This window comes from Siniperca chuatsi, linkage group LG21, assembly GCF_020085105.1.
Source record: "Siniperca chuatsi isolate FFG_IHB_CAS linkage group LG21, ASM2008510v1, whole genome shotgun sequence".
Lineage (NCBI taxonomy): Eukaryota > Metazoa > Chordata > Actinopteri > Centrarchiformes > Sinipercidae > Siniperca > Siniperca chuatsi.
The window spans coordinates 20,257,308-20,267,245 of NC_058062.1; the positions used below are offsets into that span (position 1 = coordinate 20,257,308).

The following is a 9,938-nucleotide window of genomic DNA, read 5'->3' on the forward strand; positions in this document are numbered from 1 at the left end:
AGACCTTCTTTGCCCTGAGTTTAGCCTCTCAGGCAACATACATGCTGCCCTACCCACAGATACATAAAGAGAACTGGATCAAGCGTCAAATGCGGGGCCCTGTTCTTTTCTATGAAAGCTGCTCAGTGGCGCATGAAGCCAAAAAAGTTTGATTTCCCAGTATAAAAATACCCGGATCTTCCGAGTCGCAGGGCCCATAGAGCAAGCGCACTAAAGACTCCGCCGGCCAAGCCGGCTAATTTTCGGTTTAGCCCTCCGCTAACTTGAATGGGGATAAAATGATTTATTCGTGTGCATCTTTTAGACTTTTTTTTTTTTTTTAGAATGTTATCGGATCAAATTTTGATAGCAGGGAGTTGTGACGTTTAAAAAAAAATCTAACATTTTACAGCCGCTTCTTTCACACTATAAGTCTATGGAAAAAAAGTATTTTTGGGGCCCTGCACATCACACGACGGACCCAGAAATTGTAATTCCACGGTTTGGCCATTATGCCAAATTGGCTTCAAAGCCCGGCGCACTTCCTGGGGGCTTGGCCCCTTATTGGTAAAGGTTGTTGGGATTGTATGCGGCCTGAAAGGAATACCTCCAGACACTAGGGCTGAATAAAAGTATGGTACTGCCAACTATGTATTTCAGTTAATATTTTTATTTACAGTTAAAGGTGGGGTGTGCAATTCTAATCCAATACACGTCTTTTTGTCAAATTCAGTGAATATCTCCTCACGGTCCACTAGCTGTCCATTCTGTATGTACGCTGAAAAAGAAACACAGCCCTGGCTCTGTAAATGAGAAACCAACTCAGCTCAGACCGAGCCACACAACACTATTCCAGCCATTCCAGACATGATTTGTGTGTCAGGTAACGTTAAATGACTTGCCCACGGACATTCAGCTCACTTTCTAGTTTGCTGAGATATGCTGTTGTTGTGATGTTAGCTATAGTAGCAGGAGAGTTGTGAGTATCGCTGTCTGGAGCTAGCTAACTTAGCTTAGTTAGCAAACTAGCTAACATTAGTTACATTATTTGCTGTGCCGCTCTATATCATGGTATTTATCATGGTATTGGATTTCACCAGAATCACATGCCCCACCTTTAATATTGTCCTGAAAAGACAATTAAACATCAGTCAAAGACAAGACAGTAAAACACACATGCAAATACAATGATTACATGAGATTAGCATTTTATTTTACCATTATTATGAAAAGTACAATAACCTATTTTATCCTTATTTCCTAGATTACTTTAATGTATAAATGCAGGAAATAAATAGCATATATATAGAAAAATATATAAATTACCCCTCACACCTCGTGGGGTGGTATATGTCATCCTCAAGCTTGGGTCCTCTACCAGAGGCCTGGGAGTTTGAGGAGTGTGTGCAGTATCATAGCTGTTCCTACGACTGCACTCTTCTGGACAGAGACTTCAGATGTTGTACCTGGAATTTGCTGGAGCCACTCTTCCAGTTTGGGGGTCACAGCCCCCGGTGCTCTGATTACCACTGGCACCACTGTTACTTTTACTCTCCACATGTTTTCTAGCTCCTCTTTCAGCCCTTAGTATTTTCGAGCTTCTTGTGTTCCTTCTTCTTGACGTTGCTGTCGCTTGGGATTGCTACATCCCACAGGAGTCCCACAGGATCTTAGCATTCTCAACTACCTTAGGCGGTGTCTTCCATTTTGACCTTGGGACTTCCAGCCCATACTCATGGCAGATGTTCCTGTACACTATGCCAGCCACTTGGTTTTGGCATTCCATGTACACTGTTCCAGCCTGCCCTTACACCCTGCTGTTATGTGCTGAACTGTCTCAGGGGCATCTTTGCACGGTCTACACCTGGGGTCCTGTCTGGTGTGGTAGACCCCAGCCTCTATTGCTCTTGTACTGAGTGCCTGTTCTTGTGTTGCCATGATTAGTGCTTCTGTGCTGTCCTTTAGTCCAGCCTTTTCCAGCCACTGGTAGGATTTCTGGATATCAGCCACTTCTTCTGTCTATCGGTGGTACATGCCGTGCAGGGGCTTGTCTCTCTGCCTGAGGAATTCACTTAGCCGTTCATCATTGGGGGCCATCTTCCTAATGTAATCCTGGATCTTTCTTGTTTCATCCTGGACAGTGGTTCTGACACTCACTAGTCCACGGCCTCCCTCGTTCCGCTTAGTGTATAGTCTCAGGGTGCTGGATTTGGGGTGAACCCTCCATGCACTGTGCGGAGCTTCCTTGTCTTGATATCAGTGGCCTCGATCTCCTCCTTTGGCCAGTTTATTATACCAGCGGGGTATCTGATAACTGGCAGGGTGTATGTGTTGTTAGCTCGGATCTTGTTCTTCCCATTCAGCTGACTTTTCAGGACATGCCTTACTCTGTGTAGGTATTTGGCTGTGGCTGATTTCCTTGCTGCCTCCTCATGGTTTCCGTTTGTCTGGGGGATCCCAAGATATTTGTAGCTGTCCAGAACATCTGCAGTGTTGACTTCTGGTAGTTCAAACCCCTTGGTTCTGATTATTTTCCCTCTTTTTGATACCATTCGACCGCACTTGTCCAGTCCTATTGACATTCCAATGTCGTTGCTGTAGATCCTGGTAGTGTGGATCAGTGAGTCGATGTCTGGCTCATTCCTGGCATACAGCTTGACGTCATCCATGTAGAAGAGGTGACTGATGATTGCTCCACTTCGGAACTGGTATCTGTAGCCACTCTTCATGATGATCTGGCTGAGGGGGGTCAGGCCTATGCAGTAACAGTGGAGATAGTATCACCTTGGTATATGCCGCACTTGATGGTGACTTGTGCAATTGGCTTTGAGTTGGCTTCTAGAGTTGTTTTCCACAGCCCCACTGAGTTCTTGATGAAGGCTCTTAGTGTCCTGTTGATCTTGTGCATTTCCAAGAATTCCAGTCTCCATGTATATGGTATTGAGTCGTAGGCTTTCTTGTAGTCAAACCAGGCGGTGCAGAGGTTGGTCTGCCTGGTCTTGCTGTCTTGAGTGATTGTTCTATCGACCAGTATCTGGTGCTTGGCTCCCCTGGTATTACGATCAGTTCGCACCATATTTTTCCCTTGATAATGCTAACGTACATTTTGAAACAACCAGGTAGTTACTTTGACCATGACTGAAAAAACTCCTCAAATACCGTCTCACACACACACATGATAGATGGTGAATTAACAGTGTTATGAGTCGGTGTTTAATTCGGCGTGTATCTGATCCACCAACCAGCACGTATTTTTGTGAGAAATTTTTTAAATGTTCACCTCTCATTCCCATGGTCTTCTCCCACTAAAACAGCGCAGCTAAACAACGGAGGCTGATAGTGAGTTGAGGCACAAAATCCAAAATGTTAAGGACGCAAAGTATGTAAGTACGGAAATACAGTTTATCTTTATGGATTATACTGATGCCAAATTGACAAGAAGAAGGTCGACGTATGACGCCTATTATCTTGTGTTTCTAGAATTATGTGTTTAGCGGGTAAAATTTGTTTATAGTTTGGTAATACTTTCCCCGGAGCACGCAGGGAGCTTCAGTTTTATTCAAACTGCTAATACTGTATGTAGCCTATATTTTTTTATGTTTTGTCACCTCTACAGAAACACTAGGTAACTGCTAAAGTATGATAAGGTCATCTGATGTTGACTGGGGTTATTTATTGGTTTCATTAATGGTTTACAGTCTAATAATTTGTGTTTGTATTGATTACTGACGGTGGTGATCAGGCTAATTTTCAGCTAATTGTACTCAGTTTCTAACGGCAGGGAGCAGTAAATGTTGACCTTTGTGTGCGTGTTTTTAAACTACTTTACTAATTATACATGATGTGCTTGATGGTGTTATGACTCCTGATGAAACTTGAAAGCTCAGCATTCTCGTTGCCCTTTAAATTCCTTTTTAACATTTATTCATCCAGAAAAAGGGTAATATTTCTCTGTATAATATGACCTCTTTCTGTCAGTTGATGTGTGTCTGCAGTGTAATTACAGATTAGGGATTTTACTTGTTTAATTTTTAAATACATTTTCAACATACATGAATAACCATAATTATAACCATATAACATCAAACACTACAATTTTATTGGGGACCCACTCATTTTCCCTGGGACCCACTCAAATGACCACCTGTGGGTCCCTGGGGCTCAAACACACACACACTCAGAGCCAGCAGAATGATATAGATTAATAATGGACCTAGTTTTGTGAGAGATAATCCCGTCATTTCCACACAAAGGATTTTTTTCCAGCCAGAACAACTGTTAACCACCAGCTGGCTCAAACAGAAGTCCAGTCCAGTACAAGCAACGGGAATTTGAAATGTGATCAAAATGTTGGAAAAAAACAGGGCAGAAACGAGAAGGGCAGCTAGAGAAGGGTAAAAAGTAACATCCTTTTCACACACAAGTATAAACACAGTTCCTCGTGAGGGTTATCTGTTCCAGCCCACAACCACACTCCCTTTCCTTTAGTCTGTATTGTTATTTTCTACTTTTTCCCCACTCTTTCCAGTACAACCACAACATTGTGCTGGTGTCTGGCTTACAATCACTGGTGAAATGATCAAACACTGTCAGCTGCAGGTTGTATTATACAGCTGTGACTGTAATACCATCAAGACTAAATGGAAATGTATTTCTGTGGTATATAAGGATGATTTTAAAGTGATGTTTTATACTGTCACCACAATATTTCTGCAGTAACTCAGAGCCATGGTTGACTTCAATATCTTAAAAGTCATTATCACATCGATTACCAGGGAAAACAACATAATGATTATAAAACAACAACAACAACAATATTAATAATAATAAGTCTGAAACCTTATTATTATTGATATTATACATGTTATTGATTTATTTGATATTATAGTGCTGGTAGGAGATGTTAGCCTATATACACACACATACACACACTCAAACCATCTTACTACAATAGCCTATCTACCGCTCCCTCCCTCGCTCTCACACACACAGACACACAAATACACGGGAAATACAATCAACCTACCTTGAGTGTTTGTTTTCCCTCAAATCAGCAGCGATAAGACTAACGTCAGTCTGGCAGATAATAGGTCGGTCACGGTCGGGTATATATCAAGCCCACGGTGTGTACTCCTCCGTAAATCCCCGGTAGAAACCAACGGAGGCGTTGTGCGTGAGGCGGATTCCAACTCTCGCCAATTCCCCATTCATTACCGGATATTAGTATCTCTTTATCAATACACGGATGATGATATTATGACCATTATTCTCCTTCCTCCGGTGAGCACGAGCTGACGTCTGAAGAGCTCCGGTGGCACGAGTCTCCTCCGGTCGACGGGAGGTGATGAATTATTCACGAAGGGGCGTGGCCAATAAGCTCAGTGTGCTTGTGTGTGTGCTACAGACAACAACAGAATCCCTGGCTACTGTCATGATTAAGCGGTCATGAAATTCAGGAGGACATCTAGTGGTCAAAAGACAATTTGCACCCAGAAACACCGTAATCACAGCATGGCTCACAGTAGGCTACAACTACTGTATTATGTAGGAAAAAATAAACACATGTAATTAAAAATAAAAATCTGACCATGACGTGACTCATGACTGGAGTGAGGTTGAATAAAGGTCAATGAAACAAATGAAACTGAAATATTATCATTAAAGGATAAGTCTGGTGATAGTCTATATTTGTTTTCTTGTCAACAAATCACATAAGAAACCTTCAGCGTTGGTTCGCATGGCTCCGCTTACATCCGAGACGGGACAAATGGCGCGAGCTCCGCATCCCCGCACGGGCGCTGAGACACGTGGAGTTTTGGGACTCACCGTCTCCACGAGGGAGTGTGGCTAGGGTGCGTCCCCCATTACGTTCAGGTCTTCACGGACGCACCCCCGGGCAGGTTTTGTGCGGGACCTTCGACCATGACAAGGTGGGAGGAATGAGGCCGGACTCCTCCTGCCACTTCAAACTGTTGCAACTCATGGCGTTCAAGAAGGTGTTGCACCATTTCGCTAAGCAGCTGAGGGGGAAGCATGTTTTGAAGAGTTCGGACAACACCACTGTGGCAGCCTAGTCAGCTCCGACCGTTCTGACCTGGCAGATCGCCACCTCTGCTCACTGAGAGCCCATCAAATTCCGGGATCTCTCAATACAGCTGCAGACTTAATGTCCAGGGGGAGCCTGCATGTTTACTTATGTAAAATTAAAAAATGAGAGGATAACTGTATTTTCTGGGTAAAAAAATAGCTATATATGAAATAAAATCCAAGATAGCCACACAAAGAGTGAAAAGTATTACTGGGCAGATACTGTATAACTTTATCTTCAGTCTTTTATAAAAACATTTGTAATATCATTAACATTTAAACATTAGCAAGGTGTGTGTGTGTGTGTGTGTGTGAGAGAGTAGGATCCAACTTAATGCAAACAATAAACATTGGTCAGCTAATGTGCTGTTAAAGATTAGCTTGCCGTAGGCTATTTGATGATTTTGTGTTAATAAAGTAACCATACCATTACCTTTTTATCCTGAGCAGGAAGGAGTTAAAAAATACTGGAAAATATGTTTTTTTATTTCTATATTTTATGTCTACGTTTTGAAGGCAGTATGGGTTTAGACACAAAAATCAAACGCTGACACTAACAAAACAAGACAGGTTTTTGTTTTCAGTTATTCCAGAGGACATGTTACAATCGGTTTTTTAACCAGCCTGTATTTTTTTTAGATAGTTTAGCAGTGTTTCTTTCACACCTAACACACAAGACTAATAAACGCCAGGTGTTGCAGCTGAGTGCTGTTGCATCAGTTAGGCTGATGATGTCACAGGCCTATATCGCCTGTAAGATAGAACGTCAACACATCAACATCGACTACTCTCAACAACTTCAGTTCCTTGAATGCTTTTAGACCACTCTTCGGAGGAGGTTTATATACGCTAATGGCAAATGCCACCCAGCCTTGTTCCAGACGTGTCTGATTCAGCAGGATAGTTTCATAATATCAGTTCAATATTTGACTTCATTACATGAATACGCAAGAGGAGCCACAGTGCTCTGTATAAAAAAATTTACATCACATAATAAATTCATGTATCTAACTGATATTATGAAACTACCTGTTGAATCAGATTTGGAGACAACTCAGATGCAGATTCTCATCTATGGACAAAAACATAGAAATAATTACCAAAGTATATATTGGGACAACTTACTTCTTAAAGAGGCATTTGCCATTAGGAGGTATAAACCTTTTTACATACACAGATCATGTTTTCCTTTTTTACAGCTCATCGTGGTCAAAATGATGTTTACTAGAAATGTCCCGACTCTTGGGGTCCTTTCTTTACTGTACTTTCCACCTCGACCTGCAAGTGTTGCAGTTCTGCTTTATGACAGCTATGCTCTACAGCAAGTGAAAAAATAAATTGTCTGCGCTGTTTGGGAGTGACTGAGTTCTGACACAGAGGTTGGCAAAATACACGTATTTGCTAAGCTATGACGCTAACGAATCTTTTAGCGCTTCTCTCTCTTTTTTGTTAGCAAAGCTCAGTGTACAAAACATTAAGCAACACATTTTCATTTTTAGCTGGCACTGACCGTCACTTACGCCAGTGGTTCTCATCTTTTTTGGTCTAAGGTACCCCCACAGCCCTGTCAGTTGAACTCACGTACCCCTTCATCGATTCCCACCTTCCCACTTGGAGTGAAGCCGAATGTCCCAACCATTCTTCCATTACTTTAAGCTAAGCATTTAAACCATTTATCCATTACCTTTAGCTACCTGTTTAGACTTCTGTGCTCACTTGCTCATAGGTGTCATTTACACTGGGGACGCTGGGGACATGTCCCCACCACTTTTTGAAATGACCAATTTTGTCCCCATCACTTTTTAAAAGCATAATTTGTTAAAAAATATTGCTTGCACCAAGAAATGTTAACTCACAAATGGTAATGCTTTGAGAAAAGTTTATTTGCACAATAAAAACACATACAATGTAATGTAACAAGTGTGCATTGTCTAAGCTAAAAAAAAAAGGTCCATAACCCTTTTGCCTATGACTGGAATAAAGGTTATAGACTTTCAAAGACTGAACCTATCATTAAGTGCTTGCCTCTTGATGTTAGCATTAGCTGCCAGACATTAGGAAGCTAGTGGTAGCTCGGTAGCATGGTAGCTAACAATAAACTTCCCAGCAAGATCTAAAACGATTAAAAAAAAGCCTTCACTTGCCTGGCATGTGTACTGCTGTCCTTCATGAGAATGTCTAAGTTTCTAAAACTGTGAAACATGACAATGTTGCTGAAGCATTGTCTGTTCTTTAATATGGCTTACATTTTATAAATATTAAGCCTTAAAGGTCAATAAATAGTCTACATTTGAATTGATGGGGTCTTGATTACAACAAAAAAACAAATTTCATTCATCCATTTATTTATTATTTCTTTCCTCCCCCAAAAAATAAGATATATTTTGGTGCATCAGAATCAAAATTTCAGATATAAAACAAAACCTAATACTTCCTTTATACTCACCCGCTATACTTACTTACTGGGACAATTCCTACAGTAGATGAACCCAACACACATTTTATTTACCTGCTATACTGATCTGTAGAGAGAATACCAAGAAAATCCTTACTTGTCCCACTTTCTGTGGAATAAAGTCCTGGGTACATTTAATTGTTCCCCCACCCACCATAATTACTCTGACCTCATACCGAGCCCCCCATTACATTGCCTAAAATTGCATATGTTGAAGACCGTATAAAAATGTTTTTTTCATCTGAGCCCTTATGTCCCCACCACTCAAAACAAAGTGACGCCCTTGCACTTGCTAACTAGTTTTCATGCACTCTTACGTAATTGCAACAGGTACAGTAGTGTTCAGGTGTTACAGCTGCCTCAATACGTGGAAATATTCTTTTAATCAAATCATAAGTTGTAATCAATAGTAGTTGAGCTACTTTCCACATACTCCCTGGCAGAAGTGCCCCCTGGGGTACAAGTACCCCTGGTTTGGAATCACTGGCTTCCGCCAGTTAAATGACAAACGTGGCCTGCAGCAGGTCATATCAGCTGCCAATAATGAACATTCTATTCATGGGTCATTTGAGGAAGGGTTAAGAAGCATCACTAAATACAATTGCGAGTTGTTTTTTTTTTGAGAATGTTACGTATTGATCAGTTTCAAGAGTCGCATTCTCCCAGCTACAGCTACAGCTGTTATTTCAGTGAGTCAAATACATTTTTAATCAACATTTAGGTAAATATAAGTATCAGATCAGACTCTGTATGAGCAGATACCCAAAATTAGAGGACTTGGGATCAGGGCCAAAAATACTTGATCGGGACATCCCCAATGTTTTTATTACACCCCCCAAAAAGCATTAATTGAGAAAAGATGGTGTACTTAAAACTATATATTAAAAATATATAATTTCCAGCCTATCTCTGTATACTGCAAACTGTAGTATACAAACTGTAAAATAATCTAATGCTCTCAGGCAGAAACTCTACAGTGAATGATTTGTAATGGCTTGCTTATGCTACATACTGTATGTCTATAACAGACTTAACACAAATGTCATTTTAAACCGCGGGAGAAAAGTATCCCATGGTGGATTGCAGGTGCACTGAAATTGATTTACAGGACAAAACATTCTCAATAGGCCTGTCAATAGAAACTGACCAACCAACGAAAAATGTTAAATTAATATGTTTGTTCTTCATGTCAGTGCTGTGCCACTGTCCAACTCATACAGAAGTGTTACCAGATCATTAACGGATAATATTGTGGGTGTGAGAAAGGTTTAAGGCGTGCCACGTCTCAGCTGTCACAACAGTGTAAATGTGTGCAATTTCAAAGCCATTGAAGTCAGTGGACACACTACCTGAGTAAGCACCCATGTCAATGAGGAGCCAGTCCCCCACGTGCAACTCAGGAATCCAGTAGTTTTCA

General features: G+C 41.1%; 1 protein-coding gene across 2 annotated transcripts in view; it reads right to left on the reverse strand.

The window, feature by feature from the left end:
• The window catches only part of tanc2a (tetratricopeptide repeat, ankyrin repeat and coiled-coil containing 2a), a 71,523-nt gene extending 66,185 nt beyond the window's left edge, over window positions 1-5,338 (reverse strand). For both annotated transcript variants that reach the window (XM_044182024.1, XM_044182022.1), the window contains exon 1: window positions 5,006-5,338. The gene's annotated coding sequence lies outside the window, so the exon portion shown is untranslated. The remainder of the gene's footprint in view (window positions 1-5,005) is intronic.
• Window positions 5,339-9,938: the final 4,600 nt, after the last annotated feature.